Source organism: Vulpes lagopus, chromosome 3, assembly GCF_018345385.1.
Source record: "Vulpes lagopus strain Blue_001 chromosome 3, ASM1834538v1, whole genome shotgun sequence".
Classification (NCBI taxonomy): domain Eukaryota; kingdom Metazoa; phylum Chordata; class Mammalia; order Carnivora; family Canidae; genus Vulpes; species Vulpes lagopus.
This window is the reverse complement of record NC_054826.1, coordinates 22,759,972-22,787,533: the sequence shown is the minus strand read 5'-3', so window position 1 is coordinate 22,787,533 and position 27,562 is coordinate 22,759,972. Positions and strand designations below refer to the sequence as shown.

The 27,562-nt window shown below is 37.0% G+C and overlaps 1 pseudogene; it reads left to right on the top strand.

Annotated features, from left to right (window-relative positions):
- The first annotated feature begins 12,068 nt into the window (after positions 1-12,068).
- LOC121486499 lies at positions 12,069-13,849 on the top strand (annotated as a pseudogene).
- The last annotated feature ends 13,713 nt before the right edge of the window (positions 13,850-27,562 follow it).

Genomic DNA, 27,562 nt, shown 5'->3' with positions numbered 1-27,562 from the left:
AGGATAGCCCTCCCAATAGAATCTATAGCTAAATAAGAGTGAGTGTGACACATTATCTGCAGGCTGTGACCTTACATTATTAGATCAAGTTACCGCTCAGTAGACGGACGGCATTTTTGGTGACACTTTAGTGCACTTCTCAGGATTTCCACTTTACGCTTGGCAAGAATATACTCTAGACATACCTAGTTTTGTTTGGTTCTGTTTTATTTCTTTGTTTTTTTCACAAGATTTGGTGGTGAGACACTGAATGAGAATCTGAACCTCCCTGCATGAAAGTCGCTTGATAGGTCTGATGTAGAGAAACCTCTATTAGAAAACTAATTACTAGTTATACTAATAGTACACAAATATATGCTACCTGAAAAAAAGCTGAACACATTAGGGATATAAATAAAGTCTATTTTGAGAACATTATTTTCAATTCTAGCCTCCTATTTTCTTCCTTAAAAATATAGTTATTAGCTTAGGGTATGAGCTTTTCAGTTAATTTATGTGCATAGATATGCCCTCACAAAAATGCATAGTATTGTTTTATAATATTTCTAACAACTTAATGAGATATGAGTCATTGATCATACAATTCATTCATGTAAAGTGTACAATTCAATGGCTGTGTATATTCACAGAATTTTGTGTCTATCACTGCAATCAATATTAGAACCTAACCCCAAAAAGAAATCCCGTGATTTTGTCAATCCTGTGATTTTGCAAACCCTCAACCCCACCATTTCCCTCAGCACGAGGCAACCACTAGTCTCCTCTCTGTCTTTATAGATTTACCTATTTTGAATATTTCATATTAATGGAACCATACAATACAAAATCCTTTGTGATTGGCGTCTTTCATTTAGCAGTTTTCAAGATTCATTCATGTTGTACCAAGCATCAGTACTTTATTTCATTTTGTTATTGACTACTATTCTATTTAATGAATACACAGTTTACTTATCCATTCATCAATGATGGACATGTGGTTGTTCCTACTGTTTGGCTATTATGAATAATGCTGTTGTGAACAGTCATGTACAAATTTTTGTGTGGACATATATTTTCTTTTCTATTTTCTGTATACCTAGGAGTGGAATTGCCATGTCATCATAGTAACTCTATGTTTAATCTTTTTAAAAATTATTTTATTTATTTATTAGAAAGAGAGAACACAAGCAGGGGGAGCTGCAGGCAGAGGTAGAGAGAGAGAAGCAGGGAGCAAGGAGTGCAATGTGGGGCTCAATCCCAGGACCCTGGGATCATGACCTGAGCTAAAGGCAGATGCTTAAACAACTGAGCCACAGGTGCCCCTCTGTTTAATCTTATGAGGGACCACCAGATCTTTTCCAAAGTGGATGCACCTCAAATTGCAATGTTGTATATCTGAAACTAACATAGCATTGCATGTCAACTATATCTCAATAAATAAAAACTAAAAGACAGAAGAGGGAATATGTCTGGCATGTTAGTATAATAAGGAGAAAAGTGCAAACAAAACAAAACAAAAAAACCAAAGTGGATGCCCCATTTTATATTCCCACCAGCAGTGTATGAAGGTTCTGATTTTTCTATGTTCTTACCAACACTTGTGATTATCATAATTGCATTCTTAAAACATAATATCACAGTCTCTGGTTGTTCTATAATTTTCCTTTCTTACTTAGTTTATATTTGTTTAATAGTTGTAAGTTTCTCCATTCTAGATATGCAATAATATTTTTAGCCATTCTTCTTTCTATAGACTTTCAGTTTTTTTTCCAATTTTTCACTGTTAAAAATGATATTACCTGTACAGTGAACATCCTTGTACAAGACAGTTTTGGGGTTTTTTTGGTATATATGTAGTATTTCTTTAGGATAGAAAATGAGAAGCTAAATTACTGGTACATAGAATATGCGGTCTTTACTTTTTTAATAATGATTTTATTTATTTACTCATGAGAGACACACACACACACAGAGGCAGAGACACAGGCAGAGGGAGAAGCAGGCTTCTTGTTAAAAGCCCAATGCGGGACCCACTCCTGGGATCACACCCCAAGCTGAAGGCAGACACTCAACCGCTAAGCCACCTAGGTGTCCCATGAGGTCTTTAAAATATATGTCCAAATGGTCAAAATATATTGTCAAAAGTGACTGTTTAAAATACGGTTCTGCTAGCAGTGAAGGAAGGCATCTGTTCACCATGTCTTCACCAATGTGTCACTTTATGAAACTATATTTTCGTAAATTTATCTTGTTATCTCAATTTCCATTTCCCAGATCACCAGCTATTAAACATCATTCATGTTTATTGAGCATTTATTTTATTTATGATCATTGCCAGTTTTTTCTATTTCTTATTGATACATAGGTATTAAAACATTTGCATACCCATCCTTTATCTATGATATATTAGTTTGTTACCCACCTTTTAATTTAGAAATAAACTTTAAATTTAAATATAACCAAACGTATCAACTTTTCTGTAATATTTTGCCTTTTTCTCCTGATGATTATTCCTACGCTAAATTTATAAATAGAATTTCCTATGCTTTAATTCTTTTATAGTTTTATGTTGAATTACTTAAATCACCTGAGACTGATATTACTAAAAGGTATGCAGTAGGGATCTAACTCTTTTTAAGGATAGACTATTCAACATAATTTAAAAAACTGTTTTGGGCAACTATGTATAGTTTTAGATAATGAGACTCCAGTAAAAAATATGGCCAAGTTGCTCCTCCCAGAAAGCATTTGTGCTAGACATTTTTTTTTTAATGCCATTTACTGAATAGGCTATTCTTTCTCCACTAATTTGAAAAATCACATTTATCACATTTTAAACACACACACACACACACACAGACACACACAAATATGACAGCCATGGGAACATACAACTCAGATCTGCTGCAGAGCAGAGTCCGTTGACAATCCATGCTGGCAACCCTCAGGAGCCACCCTACTCCCCTGGGCAACTCCCAGTTGTCCTAGTCAGTGACTGAGCACAATAATGGTCCTGGCACAAGTTCATTTCCACGAGTCACAGGACTTCTCAAATGTGCAACTTTGGCTCAAAAGACTCCCAGTTGCCTTGCCTGAAAATTCACTGGAACATGTATTAGAATGCTACTGTAGGTGAAAGACTCTACCTACCCAAAGTCTCCTTCATCCTTTCCTTTCCCAGATTCACGATTACATAAAGGCTTTCCCTACATAAAGGTGTCTGCTTTTCAGAGGACCCTGATCTACACAGACAGAAAGGCTACTAGCTCTGCTCTTGCCAGGATGAGGTGGCAGAGCAAGTATCCTGACAGATTAGCTGAGGAAGCACATCTGCTTGTGGAGATGTACACCAGAGCTCAGGGCAGTGAGCTGTAATAAGCTCAGTACAATCCATTTGCACCTCTCCCTGCCTGTGATGATGTCCCCTTTCTATTAATTGAGAGGTTTCTCATTATTCTGGAATTACCAATAGCATCTAGCCATATGTAGAGTTATCAGCTACCCCTTCAAGCTACCACTTCATGGGTGAGTGAACTTTCCACCTGCATCAGGATGAAGATTGTCAGCAAAATACCTTTGAAACAGGGAATGAACTTTCAAATTATAATCTAAATTGATTTTATCACTTCTCTCAACCCATTTTTCCACATAGTCCCTAGAATATTGTCTCTTAAATAATTCTTGAGTCGGGACGCCTGGGTGGCTCAGCGGTTGAGCGTCTGCCTTTGGCTCAAGGCATGATCCCAGGTTTCTGGGATCGAGTCTCACATTGGGCTCCCTGCAAGGAGCCTGCTGCTTCCTCTGCCTGTGTGTCTCCGTTTCTCTCTCTCCATGTCTCTCATGAATAAATACATAAAATCTTTAAAAGAAATATTTCTTGACTCTCTCCCTCAGTGGGAACGGCTTTAAAACTGACATTTTTCCTCTGCCTCAACTATGAAAAAATTTGCAAACTGGCGTGTTGGCCAGCAGTCTGCTCCCCATTTAATCCTTCCACCTCTTTTCTGACAATCTGCTTTTAAAAATAACAAATCTGTGTTTGTTTTTTTCCTCAGCAGTATTCCACCTATGTCATAAAGTCCGGACTTCACTGAAAGGCCTTTCATGATGGGGCCCATGCACTATTCTCTAGCCTCTGTGTAGAGACTGTTTTCTCAGACTGAAGGTTCTAGCATACCAGACTTTCTATTTCCCCAACCACAACACGTTGTTTTGGACTCACTGTTTTGCATCTGAACCTGAAATATTATCTCCTTATGCCATCTGCTAATGTCTAATAATGATATAAATGTTAAAATAAGTATATAATGGGATGCCTGAGTAGCTCAGTGGTTGAGCATTTGCCTTCAGCTCAGGGCTTGATCCAGAGGTCCTGGGATCGAGTCTGCGGGGAAGCCAGCTTCTCCCTCTGCATATGTGCCTGTCTCTCTATGTGTGTCTCTCACGAATAAACAAATAAAATCTTAAAAAAAAAATATATATATATATGCATTATACTAAATCAAGAAGGGATGAACAGTGCATATGATAAATTAAACCTTATTAAAAAAGTGGTTTCTACTTTAATGAACTCTGTGAATTGCTTGGCTTTCCTCCATTGGTAATTAAAAATTATACCAATATAAATTCTAAGTATATTCCCACTCTGTCTTCTCTATCATATCTCTAAGTTTCTATATGAAATAACACCATTAAATAAATACATAAGAGGAACTATGGCTTAGTATTGGGAAAGCCTGTGTTTAAATGCCGACTTTTCTACTAATTCTGTGACTCTAAAGCTCAGCTTTCTAATCAAAAAATGAAGTTAATGTTGGCACCTCATCTAGAGGGGCATGGAAATGAGGCAATGCATATATACAGTGTATCGTGCTTCATACAAGTAGGAACCCTATAATATTCAATAGCAAGATAGGCCACTTAGAAGGTTTATCTTTTAAATTTTATTTGATCTCCAGGCTTTATATTTGGTAACTTTGTACTTCATCAGCTACCCTAAATATCAACTCTTGCTGCTCTAGGTTTGGTCTTCAAATCAGCAACATCCAGAATCTCACAGAATTTTAGGAAGATGTAGATTCTTAGGCACCACCAGTATTCCTGAACCAGAATCTGCATTTCAGTAAGATCTCTAGATGATTTATATGCACACCACAATTTGAGAAACACTAAATTTTAAAACATGTTTCTCGTAAACCTTCTGTTTTGTTTGTATACATTGCACCTCATCACTACACTGAACTAACTGTTCACTACATGTTCTCCTGACAAGCACTATCATACAGTTGTAGGAATAGGCTTAAATATAGCAAAACTATGAACATCATAAATATCAAATATCGTATGTAGATGCAGAAATGCTGGACCTATTGGTGATGAACTGTTTGCCACATTCATCATCATGTAGTCCTTTAGGAACACACTCTGTTATTGCCCTAGTTGCACATCTTGTAGTCAGGCTTTAGAGGACCCCAGATTTCTGAGATACCTAATATTATTCCTAGGTCAATGTTGTATATGTCTTTTTAATGCAAATTACTGTCATATCTTAGGACTTGTTCTGAAAAATTATGCCCTTTGTTACTTTGAGACAAAATTTTCATATAGGCAAAGGAATCTTAAATGTAAAGTTCAGTGATGTGCATAACTATCCAAGGAAAACCTGGATCTCATTTTCAAAATACATGTAAACCTAAAGAAGTCATTAAAGGCTACAATAATGTTGGTAGGAATTACCACATTATAAGTTGTGAATTGTAATAATAAATTATAAAGCATCATTTTTTATCTAATTGGTGCAGTTTATTCTTAATCCTTAGTTTACAATTAAGTTTACTTTGTATTATCTTGAAGAAAGCATAGGGTTATTGAATACGAGATTATAGCCAATCGTTTGTTTTTCTAATTTGAAAACAGTTATGTACTTTAAAATACTCATTTATCTGCCATGCTTTGGAAAATCATTCACCCATTCAAAGCCTTAAAGAGCTAATAAAATTCCTTTTAAGTGGAACATCCTTGAAACTAACAGAGCAATATAGTTTTTCCAAATATGCTACCATAATTTAAATTCTAATAATTTAGACCACTACTCTTCAAATTATGATGGTCATTCAGGTTTTTATGTACATGCATTTTAATATTCTACTCATAAGTTAGCATTTATAAAAGGTTTTTTTTTTCTTGTTCTTTATCTTTTGCAATAGAGATTTTTATAAGAGAAGAGACAGAAAATATGTTGGAGATTAAGTCGTGCTCGTGTATGGTATGTGTTTCCCCTGATTTTTGTGATAAAAGCTATGTTTTGAGGGGACTGTGTGAAATGAGAGAGTAGACAAAGATGGTTTAAGACGGTCCATGTCTCCTTTTTAAAATCTTGGCAACTATCAGAGTGGCACCTTCCAATGGAGCTGTGGTCTTCTTCTGTAGCACTTGCAGCCTGAGGACAAGCTGTTTGGGGTCAGCCAATTAGGGTGACCGTTCTTTGAAAGACTCGGTAAGGATGTGCTTAAGGCTGTCACTGAACATTCCACAATCTTGCTTATTTCTCTCTGGGGCTGTACATCTGTGTTTTTTTGTGTTCAGGTCAAGTTGTTCTCTGTAACAAGGTCATGTTTTCTGACTTCTTTGTAACTTGCTGCCTTTATGTTTTTGAGATTGAAGTCACAGAAGAAGTGGCTTTGCTGAGTGAGTGGCCTGTTTCCTTGGGGAACAGGCAGGAGATGGGGAAGGCCAGAAGCAGTGAGCCAGCTCACTCAAAACAGTGCCGACTGACCTTGAACTCAGAATTTACTTTGCATGGTGCAGGGAAATAGCAGAGACTTGATCATGGTGTAACAAGAATTTTTGACAAAAGGGTGTTTGTTATAAAACAATAAGTTCTGCCCTTCAGACAGTCCTCTTTAAGAAGTCTTCCATAAACTAACAGAATCCATTTTCCAATTGCAAACACTCCTGTGACCACCTAGAAATAGGCAAGCAAACTTTTCTTTTAAAAAGAAATATAAGACTGGGTTTTCAAAGAAAGCACACAATATGAATAGAAAGTAAAGAATAAACACAATTTTAGGTTGCATAAAATATTTTGAAGTTCCCTAGAGTTTGAGATTTTTTAAAAAGATTTTATTTATTTATTCATGAGAGACACACAGAGAGAGGCAGAGACACAAGCAGAGGGAGAAGCAGGCTCCCTTCAGGGAGACTGATGTGGGACTCGATCCCTAGACCATGATCATACCCTGAGCCGAAGGCAGACGCTCAACCACTGAGCCACCCAGATGTCCCGAGTTTGAGATTCTTAAATTAGTGGAATATTTTTTATCCTCAGATTTAAATAGCACATACATATTTTTCTCTGTCATAATACCTCCAAGATATTTTTAAGTGCTCTATGACATTTGAGATACTTTACCTCAAGTGTGTGAGTGCTTCTTTGACTATCAAAGTCTGGATTCTGATCTTAAAAGCAGAGAAAGTATATGTAAGAAAAAAGCAGAAATAAAAAAAATTTAAAGAGAAGATTTATGTCCCCCTAAGAAGGTAAGTGCTCACTGTATGAAAAAGTTAGGATTTCCCCCAAGGAAGTCAGTCTACCAATTGCCACCATCACAATGTGCAGACCTACTCCAGAGGTTGGAGACAGTAACCCCAAATGGTCCACACCTGAGATGTGAAACAATGACATGAAGTATGGCTAACATATGTCCCATATTAGTTTCTTATTTCTAGTCAAATGAAATCATCCCCTCTAAATCCAAGACCTGTTTGTGATAGAATAGTTTTTGCCAATCTCAGGGGCCTCTGGGCCTACATTTATCCAGATGTTTGGGTTTTTCTAACAGATGGTCCTCAAAATTTTATTCCTATTTCAGTTGCTGCTGCCACTTTAAGTGTTTCCTGAAGATCTTTAGCACACCCTTCTAATAGTTTCATGGCACAACAGCCAGCCATCCAGGGCTTTTTAGTTGTGCATATTCATATAAAATGCAATGAAATATAGACTGATATAAAGTACTGAGATATGAACTCTTTTATTTATAAATATGTGCTTACATTTCTAAAAAGTTCATATGTTTAATGTTAGATCACCTCTACATAGATGAAATATAATGAAGAATTATAACAAATGTATATTGCAAAAGTGTTCATTATACATTTATGAAAACTTTGGTATTCCAAACAAATAGCTTGATTAATGAGCTCAGGATCCACCCCACCACACTCTTAGTCATTTTCAGCTAGTTTACACCATGTATTGGGTGGTTATAATCCATTAATACAGTGTTTAATTTAGACTTATTTGATGGAGGGGAGGTACCAGCAGTTCACTTAAAATGTAACAGTAGCATGTTGAGCATTGTGATAGCTCAGGCCTGTTAAGGACAGAGAGCAGTCAAACAATCTCTTCTCTGATTACTTTGAAGGTTTTTAAGATTTTGCTAATCCAGGCTATATATAGTTATGTATAGGTTTCTAGTTTTCAGAATGCTCATGTTTATAGTAAGTAATTTATTTTTTATTTTTTAAAGATTTTATTTATTTATTCATAAGAGGCACAGAGAGAGAGGCAGAGACATAGACAGAGGGAGAAGCAGGCTTCGCAGAGGGAGCCCAATGTAGGACCCAATCCCTGGACCCAGGATCACTCCCTGAGCTGAAGGCAGACGCTCAACCACAAAGCTAGGCATCTTTAGAGTAAGAATTTATAATAAGAATTCCAATCATGATTTGAAATTTTTCCCTTTTGAACTGTACACATTTTTCATTCATTATCTAGGAAGAGTTCAATATTGATTTAGAGTAAAAGTTTTATTTATTTAGAGAGATAAAGAGCAAGAGAGCAAGCAGGGGGAAGGGCAGATGGAGAGAGAGAATCTAAGCAGATTCTACGCCTGCTGTAGAGCCAGACACAGTGCTCAGTCTCATAACCATGAGATCACAGCCTGAGCTGAAGCCAAGAGTTAGATGCTCAATTAACTGAACCACCCCGGCACCCGCTACTTGTGGCAGTCTTTAGAAGTGAGGGGGCCAGATTTGTGAATTGAATAATAGTATAAGCAGATTGGAGGTAAAAGAAAGATAATGGTGTAAAGTATGCCATTAAAGTCAGAGCTTAGGTGATCCCTGGGTGGCTCAGTGGTTTGGCGCCTGCCTTTGGCCCAGGGCATGATCCTGGAGTCCTGGTATTGAGTCCCGCATCAGGCTCCTTGCATGGAGCCTGCTTCTCCCTCTGCCTGTGTCTCTGCCTCTCTCTCGCTCTCTCTGTGTCTCTCATGAATAAATAAATAAGTAAAATATTTAAAAAAGAAATAAAATAAAGCCAGAGCTTAAATGACTGAATATCAGGTCACATACAAAATGGCTCGAAGCAGAATACAGACAGAAAATAAATGGGGAAAGAGTCGGAATATTGAATAAATAGTATAGAACCAATTATTGATTTTTTAAAAAAATTGAACAATATTATTTGGCAGAAGGAGCAAATAGATAATTAAAATAAAACTTCCTAAGCCTAACTGGTTATAACTGAAAATTTTTATAGTTTTCTTAGTTTCTCCCTAGATCTTCTCCATGTCTACAATTTGCTCATAATTGTAATCACAGTGTGAATACATTTTTACTCTGCCTTTATCCTCTATCACAAGATATTTTCAAGATAGGTACGCCTGGGTGGCTCAGTGGTTGAGCATCTGCCTTTGGCTCAGGATGTGATCCCAGAGTCCCGGGATGGAGTCCCTCATTGGGATCCCTATGGGGAGCCTTCTTCTCCCTCTGCCTGTGTCTCTGCTTCTCTCGGTGTTTTTCATGAATAAATAAATAAAATCTTAAAAAAAGATATTCTCAAGATATACTGCTATTATATTCATACGCACTGTTTTGGTTCTATAGGACAAATTGTTAGTCTACAGCCCGCAGGCCAATTACCTGTTTTCATAAATAAAGTTTCATTGGAACGCTGCCAGAACCATTTGTTTCTAAATTCTACAGTGCTTTTGTTGTGCAACAGAAAAGTTGACTATTTGCTACACAGACCATATGGCCTGCAACCTAACAGATTTATTAACTTGCCCTTTAGGAAAAGGTTACTAATGCATCATACTGTACTTTTTTCTCCATTGGACATTAAAGTTCTTTCCAAATCTTTTGCATAGTATTTAAAATCCCTGTGAGTATTTATGTGCATATCTATTTATCCTTGAAAAAGTTTTTTTTTTTTCCTAAAGAAACATACTGAGGGTTACTAAATCAAAACATACACATATTTTGGTTTATTACAGCACTAATTTCAAAAGTTTTGTACTAGTGGTCTCAGTATAAATTACTACAGGTAGTGGTTTGGTTTATGGCATTTAGTAGAATTTAGCCAATACTGAACATTCCTATATATTTTTAATTTTTAACAGTTTATTATCATTTATATAAAATTTTTATTTTTGATAATGAAAGAAACACAACATTGACAAATTTTTCAAATTCTGATAAACTGATTCTAAAATTCACCTAGAAAAGAAAAAAGACAAGATTAGTTAACAAAAAAATTTAACTGAAAAATAGATGGCAGGAAAATTTTACCTAATGTCAAAAGATATAATAAAGCCAGATTTAATAAAATGTGATGATATCGGCACAGAGTCAAACAGATCAATTAAACACAAGACTTCTGAGAGATATAAACCTTCCAATCTTGATAATTTTGTGAATTTTTTTTTGTGAATGTTGTGAATGTAGTTTTTAAAATCTGTGGGAAAAGTATGCACTCTCCTATGAATGGTATTCTAATAATTTAGACTGTCCATTAAAAAAAGTTAAATTCTTACTTCACACTATAAACAAGAAACAAATTCTAGAGGATTAACCAGTTACACATTTTAAAAACCATAGAAATATTTTAAAATAATTATAAGGAAAAATTAACTTGGATTGGTGAAAGCCTAAATAACGAAACATAGAATACAAATACCTGAAAAAAAAAAAAAAGGAACTAACAGGTTTTCCAAATTTTAAAAGAAAACTTCTCTATAGGAAAATAATCATACTCAGAGTTTTAAAAAATAGTAACAAAGAGAATTTGCTCAGGATCTAGTTATAACATACACGGATTAATAGCTAATATACACACACACATACACACACATTAATTAACTCAGTACAAATAAAAACTTAATAACTTGTCAGAAAATTATTTGGAATTGCATTAAAATGCAAGTGCCTACCCTTCAATCTAATAATTCTTCTTCCAGATACATATTCTATAGAAATACTTACACATGAAAAGTTATAAAGTCTTGTAATAATGAAAACTGTAAATAAACTAAATCAGTATGCAATGATTAAATAAATATACATAACATATGCATAATAGCAAATTTTATTAAATACTTTAAAAGGGCGATGTAGATTTAGATAAACTAACGTGGAAACTGTCCGACATATAATGTCATGCAAAAGAAAAAGCAAATTAGCAACATTATTTGGAAGAAGATCCTACTTATATAAAGTACATATACAACAAAATTACACGTTTATATTACTAGGTATATTTCAGCAGTTATTCTAATAATTTCCATTTTTAGATGCACATGTATACATACACATACACCTACTAGCATATATAAAGCTATTCCAAATAGACAAGGAAAGGCAAACCTAATTATTCTTTTGGATTAATTATGCAAAAGTACTGGGGAAATAAAAAACAGTCTTGGAAGTCTAGGGTTTGGAAGAAATATACTATTAAGGAGTATTGAGAGAATGCCCATTCCTCCCACATAATACCTGCAGCAAGTAAACATGATAAAAAATATTCTTTGTGTCTCTCCATCTTGCAGCCTTAAAAGGTCTGTCAAATGACTTTAGAATCAATGTAAGTCTCTTCTGTCCTGTTGACCACTGTATTGTAAAGCAGTTAGGATAATGTCTGTGCATAGGAAGTACACAATATTTGTCAAATGAGTGTAGTATAAAATTTACTCTTTAGGGAACTTTCCAGAATGCTTGGTGAGACGCGGAGGAGCAGCGGCTGTCCAAGCTGCACCCAGCAACGCGCTGCTCCCCCACACCAGCCTCAGCCCTCTCACCAGCTGTAAAAAATGGTGAAAGAAACCACTCACTATGATGTTTTGGGGGTCAAACCCAATGCCCCAGGAGGAATTGAAAAAGGCTCACAGGGAACTGGCCTTGAAGTATCACCCTGATAAGAATCCAAATGAAGGAGAGAAGGTTAAACAGATTTCTCGAGCTTATTACGTGCTCTCTGATGCAAAGAAAAGGGAATTATATGACAAAGGAGGAGAACAGGCAATTAAAGAAGGTGGAGCTGGTGGTGGATTTGGCTCCCCCATGGACATCTTTGATATGTTTTGGGGGGAGGAGGAAGGATGTAGAGAGAAAGGAATGGTAAAAATGTTGTACATCAGCTCTCAGTAACCTTAGAAGATTTATATAATGGTGCAACAAGAAAACTAGCTCTGCAAAAGAATGTGGTTTGTGATAAAAGTGAAGGCAGAGGTGGTAAGAAAGGAGCAGTCGAATGTTGTCCCAATTGCTGAGGCACTGGAATGCAAATAAGAATTCATCAGATAGGACCTGGAATGGTTCAGCAAATTCAATCTGTGTGCATGGAGTGCCAGGACCATGGGGGACGGATCAGTCCTAAAGATAGATGTAAAGGCTGCAATGGAAGGAAGATACTTCAAGAGAATAAGATTCTATTTTTTTTAATATTTTTTATTGGAGTTCAATTTGCCAACATGTGGCATAACAGCCAGTGCTCATCCTGTCAAGTGCCCCCTCAGTGCCCATCACCTAGTCACCCCAACACCCCCCCCACCTCCCTTTCCACTACTAGAGAAGATTCTAGAAGTGCATATTGACAAAGGCATGAAAGATGGCCAGAAGATAACATTCTATGGTGAGGGAGACCAAGAACCAGGACTGGAACCAGGAGATAGTATCATTGTTTTAGATCAGAAGGACCATGCTGTTTTTACTGGAGGAGGAGAAGAGGTGTATGGATATACAGCTAGTTGAAGGCTTGTGTGGCTTTCTTTCTGTCTTTTTTTTTAAATTTTTTTTATTTATCTACGATAGTCACACAGAGAGAGAGAGAGAGGCAGAGACACAGGCAGAGGGAGAAGCAGGCTCCATGCACCGGAGCCCGACATGGGATTCGATCCCGGGTCTCCAGGATCGCGCCCTGGACCAAAGGCAGGCGCCAAACCGCTGCGCCACCCAGGGATCCCTGCCTTTTTTTTTTTTTTTTAAAGATTTTATTTATTTATTCTTGAGAGACAGAGAGGCAAAGACACAGGCAGAGGGAGAAGCAGGCTCCATGCAGGAAGCCAACGTGGGACTCGATCCCGGGTCTCCAGGATCATGCCCTGGGCTGAAGGCAGACACTAAACCGCTGAGCCACTTGGGCTGCCCCCTGTGTGGCTTTCAAAAGCCAATATCTGAAGAAAAAGAAAAAAAAAAAAGAAAAAGAAAAAAAAATCAAAAGCCAGTATCTACTCTTGACAACCGAATCATTGTCATCACCGCTCATCCAGGTCAGACTGTCAAGCATGGGGATATCAAGCGTGTGCTAAGTGAAGGCATGCCAATTTATCGTAGACCATACGAGAAGGGTGGCCTAATCATCGAATTTAGATAAACTTCCCCGAGAATGGCTTTCTCTCTCCTGATAAACTTTCTTTGCTGGAAAAACACCTACATGAGAGGAAGGAAGTAGAAAAAACTGATGAAATGGACCAGGTGGAACTAACTGGTGGACTTTGATGCTAATCAGGAAAGACAGCACCATTACAGTGGGGAAGCATATGACGATGATGAACATCATCCTAGGGGTGGTGTTCAGTGTCAGACCTCTTAATGGGGCCAGTGAATAACACTGCTGGCATCATAAATGCAGTAGTGAATGAATGAAGGACTATAATCATAGCTCACTACTTGCCATTGTTTTTGTTTTAATATTCAACTATAGTAGTGTTTCAAAAGTTAAATGAAGAATAAACTCAAATATAAAAGCTCAAAAAAATGTACTCTTTAAATTACTAACATAAAATCATGTTTAGAGGCAGGATTTATAAAACTAAACTGCAGTTTGGACACTGTATACACTTCTTCATCAATCCATTTGTTCAACTAAAGTGTATGTATACATGTATGAATGTATTTATTACATCCTTATTATTAGATAAGCCGATCATGGTTTCTGCCTTCAAGACACTTATACTGCATTGGAGAAGATAGATAAAAATTAAATAAATCATAAGAAGGACAATATTAGGTGATTAAAGTTCTTTATGGTAGATAATTATTTTTCAAGTCACCTTTGGTCAAAAAATAAAGACTTCTCTGAGAAAGTAACATGAAGCCAGTGGTGTGTTGAGGAGAGAGATAATTTCACCCCCAAGAGGACATGTGGCAGTGCCTGGAAACATTCTTCTCGTTACAACCTGAGGGGAGAAAAGAGGTGTGCTACTGGTACCTAACAGAGTCCAGGGATAATCCTGAATATCCTATAAAGCATGGGACCCCCTCACCCACAACAACAAAAAAATTACCCACACCTTACCATTAATAGTACAGACACTGAGAAATCCTGCATGAAGCTAAAATCAATATGGTAAAAACTGATCAACCTTGAGTTGCCTGCTGGAAAAACATTCCAGGCAGAGGAAACAGCTATAGCAGGTATCCGAAAATGAGAACTTGTTTAATGTGTTTGAGAAGGGAGAAGAAATCTATCATTTTGAGAAGAGAAAGTGGAAAGAGAGGTAGAGAGGAAGCAGGTAGACACAGTTCATAGTAATATTCTGAGTGCAATGGAAAGAAAAGGGAGAGACTTATTCTATGGTTATATCATAATATGCCTTGCTTTTTTTTTTTTATTTTAAGAGAGAGAGGGAGAGACAGAGTGCTGCATGTGTGAGCAGAGAGATGGGTTGAAGGAGAGGGAGAGAGAGAATCCTAAGCCGGCGCTGGCTGGATCTCACGATCCTGAGATCATGACCTAAGCCAAAATCAGGAGCCTGATGCTTAACCAGCAGAACTAACAGGTGCCCTGCCTTGCATTTTTAAAAGATCCCTTGGATGCTGCTTGTAAGAAAGAAAAAAGGGATAGAGGCACAAGGTTAAGTAAGTGATTAAAAAAAATCATTTAAGGGGAACAGAACAAGTTGGTTACTTGTGTGGAATGCTGCTAAAAGTTCAGTCATTTTGTAGCATTAGCATTTTTGCTTTTTTATTTGCATTACCTAGTGTTACCATACACTGTGTTCAGTGTAGCACTGAATGTTGTGCTAAAAGTTATGCATACATCATGTAATGGAACCTTTGAACAACCTGCAAGTAATGTACCACTATCTCAATTAACAAAAGGGAAGACTGAGGTAAAAAGAATTTAGGTAATTTACCTATTATCACCCAGATAACAGATGGTAGAGCTGATTCAAACTCTACATTTCCGCATTCCGGGTTCTTAAACGCTATGCTCTACATGAACTTGTAAGTGAACTAAGCATAGGCAAGAGTGATGTATGACTGTAGCAAGGATTCCCAGACTTTTTAAAATGACAATTTGGTCTCAACCAAATGCGACATAACAAGTTTTAGTGTTTTAGTTCTTCAATCTGATCACACAGACAGTGAGAAAATCTGCATTGGTAATCATTGGGTCTTTAAGATTTCGAGTTTTCTTTTTTTCTGCATCTTCAGTAGCATAGGCATTGCTTTCAAGTAGATGTTTGAATATTTTGTCTCCCCGGGGATCCTATTTGACTTCTTCTCTTGTTGTCCTCTGGGTCCTCATTTTTATTCTTTTCCTCCCCACCCCCAAGTCCATGACGGTTAATCCCTCTCAGTTGGCCATGCCTTTAAGTAGCTACAACTTTTTGGAACAGTCTGCCCTTTGTGAGTACAAAACAGAGCTGGATCCTAACAATGCTTCGTTCCCTGTTTTGAGTAACTTCAAGAAGTTCTCCCAAGGAACAGGGGAAGGGGATTTGAGGAAGCCACCCCATTGCCATACCAAAAAACAAAACAAAACAAAAAATGGATTTTTTCCCCTTGTTACATAGGAGTCAATATCTTCTGATCATTTTTTATCTCCAGATAAGTTATTTGCTATCCCTGGGTACCATCTTGCTCTCCCTATCTTTATTGTACCCTACATCCCCCATTTTTTTAGAGTAGATTTGATGGCTCTTATTTTATATACATTCATGAGTTTTATTTCCAGCATCTCTAGAACAGAGCCAGCATTCATGCATTCTATTTCATCACATCTAACTAATGTCTAATAAGCAGGAGTCCTCGGGGCCTCCTGATGTTAAAATTTGCTAGCAAGATGTATGAAAATTAGAACTTCTCTGTGATCTATATCTCACTAGTGATTACTACTAAAAATTAGCGTGTTAAAATGGTAGCCATTAAAAGATAGAATATGATTAATCAATAAATTAAACCATATTCCAACACTACCTATTTCTATAGTTCTCAGTCCTTATAGGTATTTTATTGATATTCTAGAAAGTGATAGGATATGGGTGACTATCAATATTCTAGACAAATTTCCAGACACTATGAAATCTGTTTCTAATGTTGCCACATCACTTAAATTTACATAAGATTCAAGTAAAGTCTCATGATCTGCTGCTTCTTTTTGGTTTGGTTTTGTTTTATTTTGAAACATACACCTACTTATACCTCAGAGATAGGATAGTTGAAAGTGTTGTGATAGCTGAGAGATAACATAGTTGACAGTGTTCTAAACAGTACAAAGATAAAAGTCAAGTTATTCTTATATAGAAGTGCTTCTATATAGCTTCACCTTTTCAGATAATCTAATTGCAGTGAAGTCATAGTAAAGTGCCTGTATTTGTAGATGCTACGCATTTAACATTTGTAAGGTAATCACCAACTCGTCTCAGAAGACAAAAGATATCACTTTCTGCAATAAGCATCCTCACCTAACAGAGATCAAATTCTATTCCAACCAGTTTGGCCCCAGTGGTAATCTTTACGTTTGATGGTTGCGTTGTATTGTAAACATCAAAGTTTTACAAGAATGAAAGAGAAAAAGAAAATCAGACATTGATTTACCTGACACTGAGGCATGTATAAATAAGCTAAATTCCCAGTCTCTAATAAAAAGGCTGATGCTTTGTCCTCAGAAGCATTCATAATAAGATTCCTTTTTTCTCCAATGCTGAAATGGACAGAGGATTGTGGAGGAAAATAAGAGATTAAAGGCCTTTATTTCTATATTGTTAAATTATAGGAACTTGAGCATATCGTTTGGTTGTCATCTAATTGAGGACTTCATTCAATGGAAGTGGTATCCAAATTCACCTTGACACCTGATTTGTCATGGAAGATAAAAATCTAACATAGTTTGGGTCAGTTTTAAGAACCTGGCTAAAAAAGATTACCGTCATATCTTTTTTGATTCTTCCTTGCTTACAAAATTATACTTCTCTACAGGGAGGTAAGTAAGGATGACATATGAAAGTTCTTCCCTCAAAAACCTGATTATCTAGTTTTTCCCAAAGGAATTCCTTTTATGTTGCATCATTTAGAGGGTGGCTAGCAAAGGCTAAATGCATGGAGAAAATTCTTAACATTTCTACAACTGGAAAAGACAACTTTATGCAAAATTTTACATGATGATCACGAAGCCTAGAAAAGCAATGAAATGAATCATTTTGTAGCTCTTGTTGGTAAGTTTTTAAATGAAATATTCTGTTGCTTTATCTAATGTTGACAACAATAAATAGCTTAGCTTTTTCTGTCTTCAGTTATTGAACAGTTAAATTCAATAGATACAGACTGGGGCTTATGATATCACATTGGAATATACAACCCTAACTCTTTATCAGCCACACTATAAAATATGGGCCAGTGGACTTAGAAAAGGCCATTTCAAAGCTGTAATCAATGGACTAACACTTCTTCATGGCAGCTTCATAATGGCATCATAAAATGATCATGGCTTATCCTAATTTAGAGCTATCTGGCTTACTGAATTTCGGTATGGCCTAAAGAATATGTTCAGGGCAGCCCGGGTGGCTCAGCGGTTTAGCACCGCCTTCAGCCCAGAGCGTGATCCTGGAGACCTGGGATCGAGTCCCAAGTCGGGTTCCCTGCATGGAGCCTGCCTCTCCCTCTGCTTGTGTCTCTGTCTCTCTCTCTCTCTCTCTCTTTCTCTGTGTCTCTCATGAATAAATAAATAAAATTTTAAAAAAAGAATATGTTCAGTAAAAGCACTCACCAAGTTGTTTAAGATATTCCATTTACTGTGCCAGTTTTAAAACATTTTAATATAGAGTATATAATGTGAGGGGATGACCTGACCACTGGATGAAGAAACCCAGCTAGACTCAGAGTTGCAAGGTTATGAGTCCAGAAAAGGATAAGGAGGCATTCACTCATCCTGTCCTATCTAGCGTCCATACAATATTAATTGCTTGTTTTCCCTCAGAATGCTGTGATTGAGGATTTCTCTTATTATTTATTTGTTTGTTTGTTTGTTTATTTATTATTTTATTTATTTATTCACGAAAGACACAGAGAGAGAGGCAGAAACATAGGCAGAGAGAGAAGGAGGCTTCTTGAGGAGAACCTGATACGGGACTTGATCCCAAGACCCCAGACGCTCAACCACTGAGCCACCCAGGCGTCCCTAGGATTTCTCTTTTTTAATAGTTACCTCCAAATACAAACTATACCTTCTGTTCCACCTCATGTGGGGCAACTTCTTTTTATATTTGCATCCATGTCTCCTTCCTTCCCCTTTCTACTTTTGCTTCCTGGAGAATAGATACAGAATGTCCTGAAACTCGAAGCTCTGGGGTGAATTGCAGTCTGATTCCAGCTGCTCCCTGAGCACCAGTGTGTACACTTGGGCCTGCAATAGCCCTACCTCATCGGTCCTTATGAGGATGAAGGGAATGAGCATCAGTAGATAGGTCAGGCAGAGTGTAGAAGATCTGACCCAAAAAACCACTCCTCACCCTGACTACAGAACTTATTTATCATTTGAATTTTACTTGTCAAAAGTTAGTTGCTCTTCTACTAACTAGCCTGTACTACCAGGTGAATGGTATGCTCAGAGATGGCCTATATTGTACGCGCATTCGGTATCCTTCACTTGTCAACAAAGTGTTTTGTATACAGGAGGTAAATAAGTGAATGGATAGACGAATAGATGAATGAATAAATGTTCTTGCTCCTCATCCTCCTCCTCACAGTGAATGCAACCAATGCGGAAGGCACTCTGCACGTTTGCTGGTGCATCCACTTCAGGAAGCGTAACATAGAGATGAGCTATGTTTAGGATCTACATGACCAAGAAGATAAAGATGCTTCCTGTGGGGGCCAACAGGGTTCATGAATACTTGGGATGCTCTGGGGTTTTCAAACCAAATACCAAGTATATATTTTAACTCTCTTTTCACACTCTATTCTCAACAGATTAGCTGCTGATCCCACTTAAAAACATTAACAAAAACAATTCCCTGAATAATAATAAGCCCAACCAGGTCTTACCTGGCCCCAAATACCTACTTTTATATATCTTACAAATTGAGGACATTTTTTAAAGTTCATCATTTCAAATTTGGAACACAAATTCATATTCATTTCAATTCTCTTTCCTCTACTTTTTACTGAAGATAAATAGCCAAATTGTTAAAATGGCAGAGAAAAAATGGCAAGGATTGCTTTTCTCCCTGACGACACAAACTTGAGATGAATGTGTTTGTTTTCCTTCAATTTACTGCATGCCTTATACCAGGGATCCTTTTTATTGCCACAAAGATGTTCCTTGAGCCACCTTCTAAAGTAACATTTGGTCAATTTGGCATTGTGGTTCCTTCTGTTAATATCCTGCTTAATATCTCATGGCAAAAAAAAAAAAAAAGAAAAGAAAAGAAAAGGAAAAAAAAACCAACAGCAGCAACAACAACACATGATAATAATGGGATACTTTCCAAAGGGCAATAGAGAGGATTTTTGGATTATCCACTATTCAGGATAATCTTCACTCCTGATCTCCTCCATTATTAGCGTGCATAATTGAGAATTCCCTGCATGTAACCTGACTTCCTTGCAAGAGAGCCATAAAAATCTCTGGCCCTTAGAGCAGTTTCAATGAATGAAATTAATTAAGAAAAAGAATTTGAGGTCCTGGGATGGGAATCATTGCAAAGCACTTTTAAATTATAGTGTCATGACTGGATATTGGAGTAAATTCTTTGATCTCCTTTCTCGTTAACAAGATGATATGATATTTTAAAGGCAATCATTCCATTTTGAAGGTCTGCTGACATCACCAACCATCAGAGCACAGTATGGAAATAAGATACCCACTTCTCTCTGCTTCCTCTTACTGATTTCATGCAATGACCTTGCAGTTATTAAATATGGGCAACTTGTACTCTCAGACCTCAGGCAACCTCTTTTTTAAGTGATTGCTTACTCCCCAACATTTCTACTAAAATTTGATGCTTAAAGATCATTTAATGGAGGTAACCAATTTATCCCTGTCCCTTGGGTGGTCCCCCGGGGCAGTTTTTGCTGTTTCAATACAATTACAAAATGCTTCCAGGCTCTGTGAACTTGGTTATACAAGAAGGTTATGGCAACAAAGACTGTTTTCTTTGGAAAATTGTTACAAAGTGCTGACCTTCCTAAAGTATATAGCATTCTGAAAAGCCTGAAAGCCCAGATGCTTAACACTGTGAGAGACAGCGCCAAATTCTAGAACCAGAGGCATGAGTTAAAGTGCAGGACGCACCGAAGCAAAACAAGAAGGAAGAGAACTTTCTTTCAGGAACGTTTATTTCATGGCCTGTAGCCCGGATTCAAACAAAATTCCTTTGTTCACTCTCAAGTATGCTTAGGAGTATCTGACCTAGGAATGGCTTTGGATCTCGTACATGGATCAGAGAGTTGTAGAAAAGCCAGGATGATGTTGCAGGATTGTAGTGAGAAGCAGGATCTCATTTAACGACTGGCTGCCTGCGTGTTAAACATCAAGAGCTTGATTCAAACAGCTAAGTATACAATCCAGGCAAGACAACATATAAATAAGATAAAAAGCACTGGTTACAGTCTCAGGTTTTGTATAAATTCGTTGTACAGGGCATCCACATGGAAGGCACAAAGTATTTACTGAAAAAGCCCTATTGCTTTATAGACAGATGTGAAGTAGGGTGTTCCTGTAGAGGCAGAGGGGCTGAGAGGGGTGGGGGAGTGGGTGAGAGACCCCCTCCACCCACAGAAGCAATTACTATGACAGCAGTGGTCTCCCTGCCACCCCTAACCCCCTTCTCAAAGGCCAAATATTATGGGATGCACTGAACACTGTTCAAATCCACAGGGATCTTCCATTTCCATTCAGTTGACTTAGTTCTGTTTTGCCATATAAGGACAACACATAAATAAGACCGTAGGCCTTTCCTTGAGACCAGAGGGTCTCATTAAGCAATTTTCCAGAAATCAGTGGCCTGGGCAATGCTGCAAGCAATAGCTTTAAAGCAAGAGAGTCAGTACGTATAGTGCAGTGATTTTGTTATACAAGAATTTTGCTAGAATTTTAAAATGCATTTACGGTAGTTTAATAAGTGGTTATGGTATAACCATAGGAATAGAACTGCATTCAGTTAATGTTCCACAATTTACTTAACCATTACCTTATTAATAGGCATTTACATTAATTTCTTTCTTGTTTATTCTTTTTATTTTTTTAATTTTTAAAAAAGATTTTATTTATTTCTTCATAAGAGACACCGAGAGAGGCAGAGACATAGGTAGAGGGAGAAGCAGGCTCCTCGAGAGGAGCCTGATGCGGGACTTGATCCCTGGATTCCGGGATCATGACCTGAGCCAAAGGCAGATGCTCAACCACTGAGTCACCCAGGCGTCCCAATTTTCTTATATTTTATTATGTATAATGAGAAGTGCATCATCCTCCTTTGATCATTTTTCGTGTGTGCAGTATTCTTGGGGCAAATCCCTAGGACAAGATTATGAGGAAAAGCATGTAACTACTTCCATAGTTTTTGCATATATTTACCTAGTCTAGAGTTGAAGAATAATGGAAAGATTAGCAGTCTTTTCGATTGCTTCAATTTCCTCCTGAGTACGAATTCTACCTACTGAAAAACAAAACAAACATCAGGAAGAGAGCACTACAGTGTTAGTAGTTCTGGTGTCAATCATCTACCCTTTAAGAGAGGTCGAGCTCTCAAGGTACTTAGAGAATTGCAAAATAGATTTCTGAATAATTGTCTGCTCAACTGTTAGAATTGTGAAAGGATCACAGAAGACTGGAAACCAATAAATATCATGCTTGTGGCCAAAAGGTGAGAGATTTTACCTTCTTCTTTTCATTGGAAATCAAATAATTTGGTACTGAAGCAAAGCATGATGTTAGAACATTCATATTAATTTACTGCATATATATATATACAAACATGATATTATATATGTACATATCACATGATGGTGATATATGTTATTACGTGAAATATATTATTATGTATATTATTTATTGTTATTGTTATTGTTATTATTATTACATAATGTTAGGCCTAGGATCTGCTGGTAGGTGGGCCACTGGTGTTCTTTAAGATCCAAGCATGAAGGCAGCCCCTCTTGGGACTTACCAGTTTTGTGGCCGAGAGAAAAAGCAAGAGAGCTGATAGAACCAGGCAAGGCCTCCTGAACATCTGCTCAGACAGGGCATGGGTCCCCTATAAGTGGGCAAGATGGGTAATGCTGGCACAGAAGAGCTTCAAGTGTTAACATGATATATGACCTTCCTGTGGCAGGCACAATGAAATATTTGGAAACAAAAATATAATCCAGCACACTTCATTTATTTCATTCAACAAATATATATGCACACACACACACACACACACACACACACCTATATTTTAAGATTTAATTTATTTATTTGAAAGAGAGAGAGAGAGAGAAAGAAAGCATGAGATGTGGGGAAGGGCAGAGGGAGAAGGAGAAGAGGGCTCCCAACTGAGTAAGGAGTCTAATGTGGGGCTCTGCTTCAGGCCTCCAAGATCATGACCTGAGCCCAGGGCAGACATTTAACTGACTGAGCCACCCAGGTGCCCCAACAAATATATTTTGATTACATCCTATGTGGTAGGCATTGCAGTGAGATTCAGGAATTTAATTTGATCTCAAGAGGTGTGTCTCCTACTCCAAGGACCTTGCATTCTAGAGTGGTAAGTATATATGAAATCAACACATTTTGTAAATAGCTATATAAGTATAATAAAAATTCATTTTAAAATATAGTAAAGAAAATTAAAGAGGGAATGTTTTAAAAAAAAAATTTGAAAAACTGTCCATTGGGAGAGCTAAAAGACTAGGTCTATATGCCCTAAAAGACAAAAAAAAAAAGTGCAAATGAAGATGGAAAGTCCTGGGAAATAAAATTGGCTCAATATAAGGAAGAACTGTTGAACAATTCTAAAGGTGGAATGGGATGCTGAAAGAGGTAGTGGGTTTCCTATCACTTTAAATGATCAATGCCTTCTTACTGATATCATATAGGATACTCATGCTGTGGGGCAAACAACTGAGATAGGTGCTTTAAAAATATTTTAACACCTTAAAGGTTACATACAAATGTGCAACTCTTAAGTAAGTAAAATAATTTCTGAGTTTTCTATTTAAGGACAAAAAAGTAAAATCATAAAATGCCTTGGGAGTTTCCAGGTTAAAATCAAAGCGACCCAATTTACTTGTATTGAAAAGTATATGGGGAAACTATTACTCAATTTCGTTTTCAAATGAACATCGAATTTAATATTTTTCTATTTTTAGAAGCTTCTAATCATTTCTATACCTTTCTATCAAATAAGGATATGTAAAGTAGATTAGAAAACATAGTGTTTTTTAGTAAATTATGTTTATAATTTGATGTTTTGAATGATGTCCACTAAACTTGCCAAGTAAATCACTTCAGAGTTTTTCTTTTTATGATGAAGAGGACCCTGAGAATCTGATGGACAACAGTTTCCCATAGTAAATAAACATGTCCATATTTAAACCTTTGAATGTATAATGCAGGAGTCAAACTCCATGTAATTTTATTGTGCAGAAACTGCTAAATGAGCCAAATAATGTGGCCACTTTGTGACATAAGGTTACTTTTGCAGGGATAACCAGAAACCTGTAACACATATTAAATTTGTGATCTATCAATGTTATAAAATGAAAAGTGACACAACTAAATTTCAAGTCTTTTCTTATGTTTCTGTGCTTTAAAGAAAAAAAAAGTGCCCAGTGAGTTACAAAAGTACTGTGCAAAAGTACTCTGTAAATTGGAAATCACCTTGCAAATGTTAGCTATTATTGCTACTGCTGTGCTTCCTGTTTAGGGGTTTTTACTAATGAGACAGGGTCAAATATTTTAATCCCTTGCTATTATGTGAACATTCACTGATACAGTCTCAATTTCAAATTTTAAATAAATGATATCATATATATGAACTAAAGTACAGAAAACATTGTCAAGCACTTTTCATTAACTAAGCAATATATTGCTATGCCTTCCAAGCAATGGAATTCATCTACCCCTTTTAAGAGAAAGCAGGAAATTGAACCAAAATGCCCTATCAGTATATATTCCCAATCCTCTCTTCTATCACTAGATCACAAGCCGCTATCATACACTAATAGTTATTGAATGATTTGACTTCATGATTTAGTTTTGGAGTGTGGCAGACATGGAATTAAATCTGCCTTGGCTATACGCTGACTGTGTAATCAACACAAATTACTTAATCTTCCTGACTCCCAATTTATTAATCATTAAAATAAGAACAAGAACTTTGAATTCTCATGGATTATTAGGAATTTGAATGAAAAATAAAATTAATAGGAATAGATTTTAATATGGTGCTTAACATTGTCATTATTCAAGAATGTCATCTTTAGGGTGTCAATATGACATCCTAATTACTGTTTTTTTCTTATCAAAATTAGAAGATCTCTTTGTTTTTTCTGAAGATTTTGTTTATTTGACAGAGGAGAGCTGCAAGCAGAGAGAGAAACCCAACGCAGGGCTTGATCCCATGACCCGGGATCATGACCTGAGCCAAAGGCAGATGCTTAATGGACTGAACCACCCAGGTATCCCTAGAAGATCTCTTTAAAATGATGTAGAAACCTTCCTATCTTCTATAACCACCAAGCTGCCCAGTGGGTAATGCTGACAATTGAGTATCTGTTTTTTACCTGGAAGTCAGTTCACTTACTCCCTTTAAGAAAAGCATTAGAAAAAAAAAATAAAAGAAAGAAAAAGAAAAAAAGAAAAGCATTAGAAAATAAGTAGCAGGAAGCCATTGACGATAATATAGCATTCTATACACCATATCTAAAAATAAATAAATACAAACGTACATAAAAACAATATCTAGAATTAACTTAAAATGGATCCTGGTAGACTCATAGGCCTGAAATCTAAAGCCTAACACATTTCATAGGAGTTTGCATTTATTTAGTGAACACTGGGCTTTTTCTCTAAAGTGAAAAACAAATGTTAGGCAAATCCCACAGAGATTCTAGGGCTGATATAATGTCATATAGAATGTATATACGGAAATAGTGTTAACTAGTTAAATTTATGGGAATTCTGAAAGCACTCTGCCAAATGTCAAATACCGAGTAATAGTGCAGCTCCTTCCTCTTGCACCTAAAGTTTAAGGCAGCAGTCTACAACAGGATTGAACTTAAGAGTCACCTGAGGAATTTTTGAACCTCCCCAGAACCAGACCACACCCAAGACCACTGTGATTAGGCATCAATGATTTTTCAAGTTCCCAAATGGTTCCAATGTGTAGGCAAGGCCGAGAATCTCTGTTTTAAGGCAATTTAGTTCTTGTTTTTGCCTCCAACCTGTTTTATGATAAGCACATGAGGATAAAATTTGTGGGAAATCAAGGTAAAGCATTTTTCAAGAGGAAAGGTCCCCAACTGAATATTTGAGAATCAGCCCTTTTAGGAAAGCTTACATAAAATTCTAAAGGCATTAATTTTTTTTCAAGAAATAATTGGTAGATAGTAAGGTGGTTTCAACACAGATTTCACATGATGTCAGCATCACCCCATGTCACCACTTTAAAAGATGATGGAATCATCTGCTTCCATTTTTCCACTGATAAAAACCTCATGTCAGAAGTGGAGCCTGATGACTTGAGCCCCATTTAGCCATAAACATGGGAAATGACAGGCAATTCTGATGGATGTTTAAGAAAAGCCAAACCACTATGTGCAGCTTTCTTTGGCCTCAATGCAAATAAACAAGGATTCATTTGTGCCCAGTTGGTATCTGGTGGGCCCATTTTGGAATGCTCTCAAAATGTGTGCGGCATGAAGAAGTGCAGCTGCCGCCAGTTAACTTCGTTGGTTGGAGCACAGTACTCATGAGGCCAAGGCTGTGGGTTTGGCCAGTTTGAATTCCTCTGTTCCATGGCCACAGACTTTACCACTAGCCTCAGCCAGCTGTCCACAAAATATGTGCCCTTGGCCACAAAGCAGAGTGGGTGAGAAAGTGCAGACAAACCAATTCAAATCTATCACCACAACTAGAAAAACAGTTCAGAGCACATGCCCAACTGACTATAGATGCATTGCGTCATCATCATGCCTGGTGCACAGAAACCATCCTCCATCCAGTTGTGATTTCATTGGCAGCCACTTCAGTACTGTCTGTAGGCAGTTCATACTGTATATGTACTGTGTACACCCCTTTAGAATATGATTATGAGCAGTAGTAATAATCATGTAGTAAATCTCACTGAAGACACAATTTACGAAAACAGAGGAGAGACAGGCATTTCACCTCACTTAATTTTAATCTTTTCCCTTGTCCCTTTTCCTAACTGTCAAGGTTGAATGGCTCCAAGACCACATTCTACAAATGTATCTGGAACTCAAGACCACTGCTAAACTCATGAATTTCATCTCCTCAGATCATGATTTGGGTGTGTCCCTTCTTTTACCTTTTTACAGGACTTTCTTCACTTTGACACCTTAGTGTTGTGCTAAATTTGATCATCTGGGCCAACTCAACTTTTATATGATGGGAGGAAATCTCACAAAGCAAATTACATATTGGTAAGTTAATTAGCTAGTACTTAGGATACTTATTTACATTGGCTTACTGTTACTATTGGGAAGATCACTTCAAATTAGCATTTTCATACCACACAAATTACATGGTCAGTGCTCCAGAGGAATATGGCCTGACTTATGCCCAGAGAAGAAAAGAATAAGCAGGCAATTTTTAAGACATTGTTCCCAGCTGTAATACTGACTTCTAAACAAATTCGATAAACACAGACACACACAGACTCAGGGACACACGCATACACACACACACACACACACACACACACACACCTATTTCTAATATAATTTAAGAAATAAGATCCATCTATAGTGATTTGGATAACACTCTGAAAAATGAGTGACAACCCTGTACTTTATGGGTTTTGTTACATGAGCATATTAGTCTACCTTTGCAAACTTCCGCAATAAAATACAT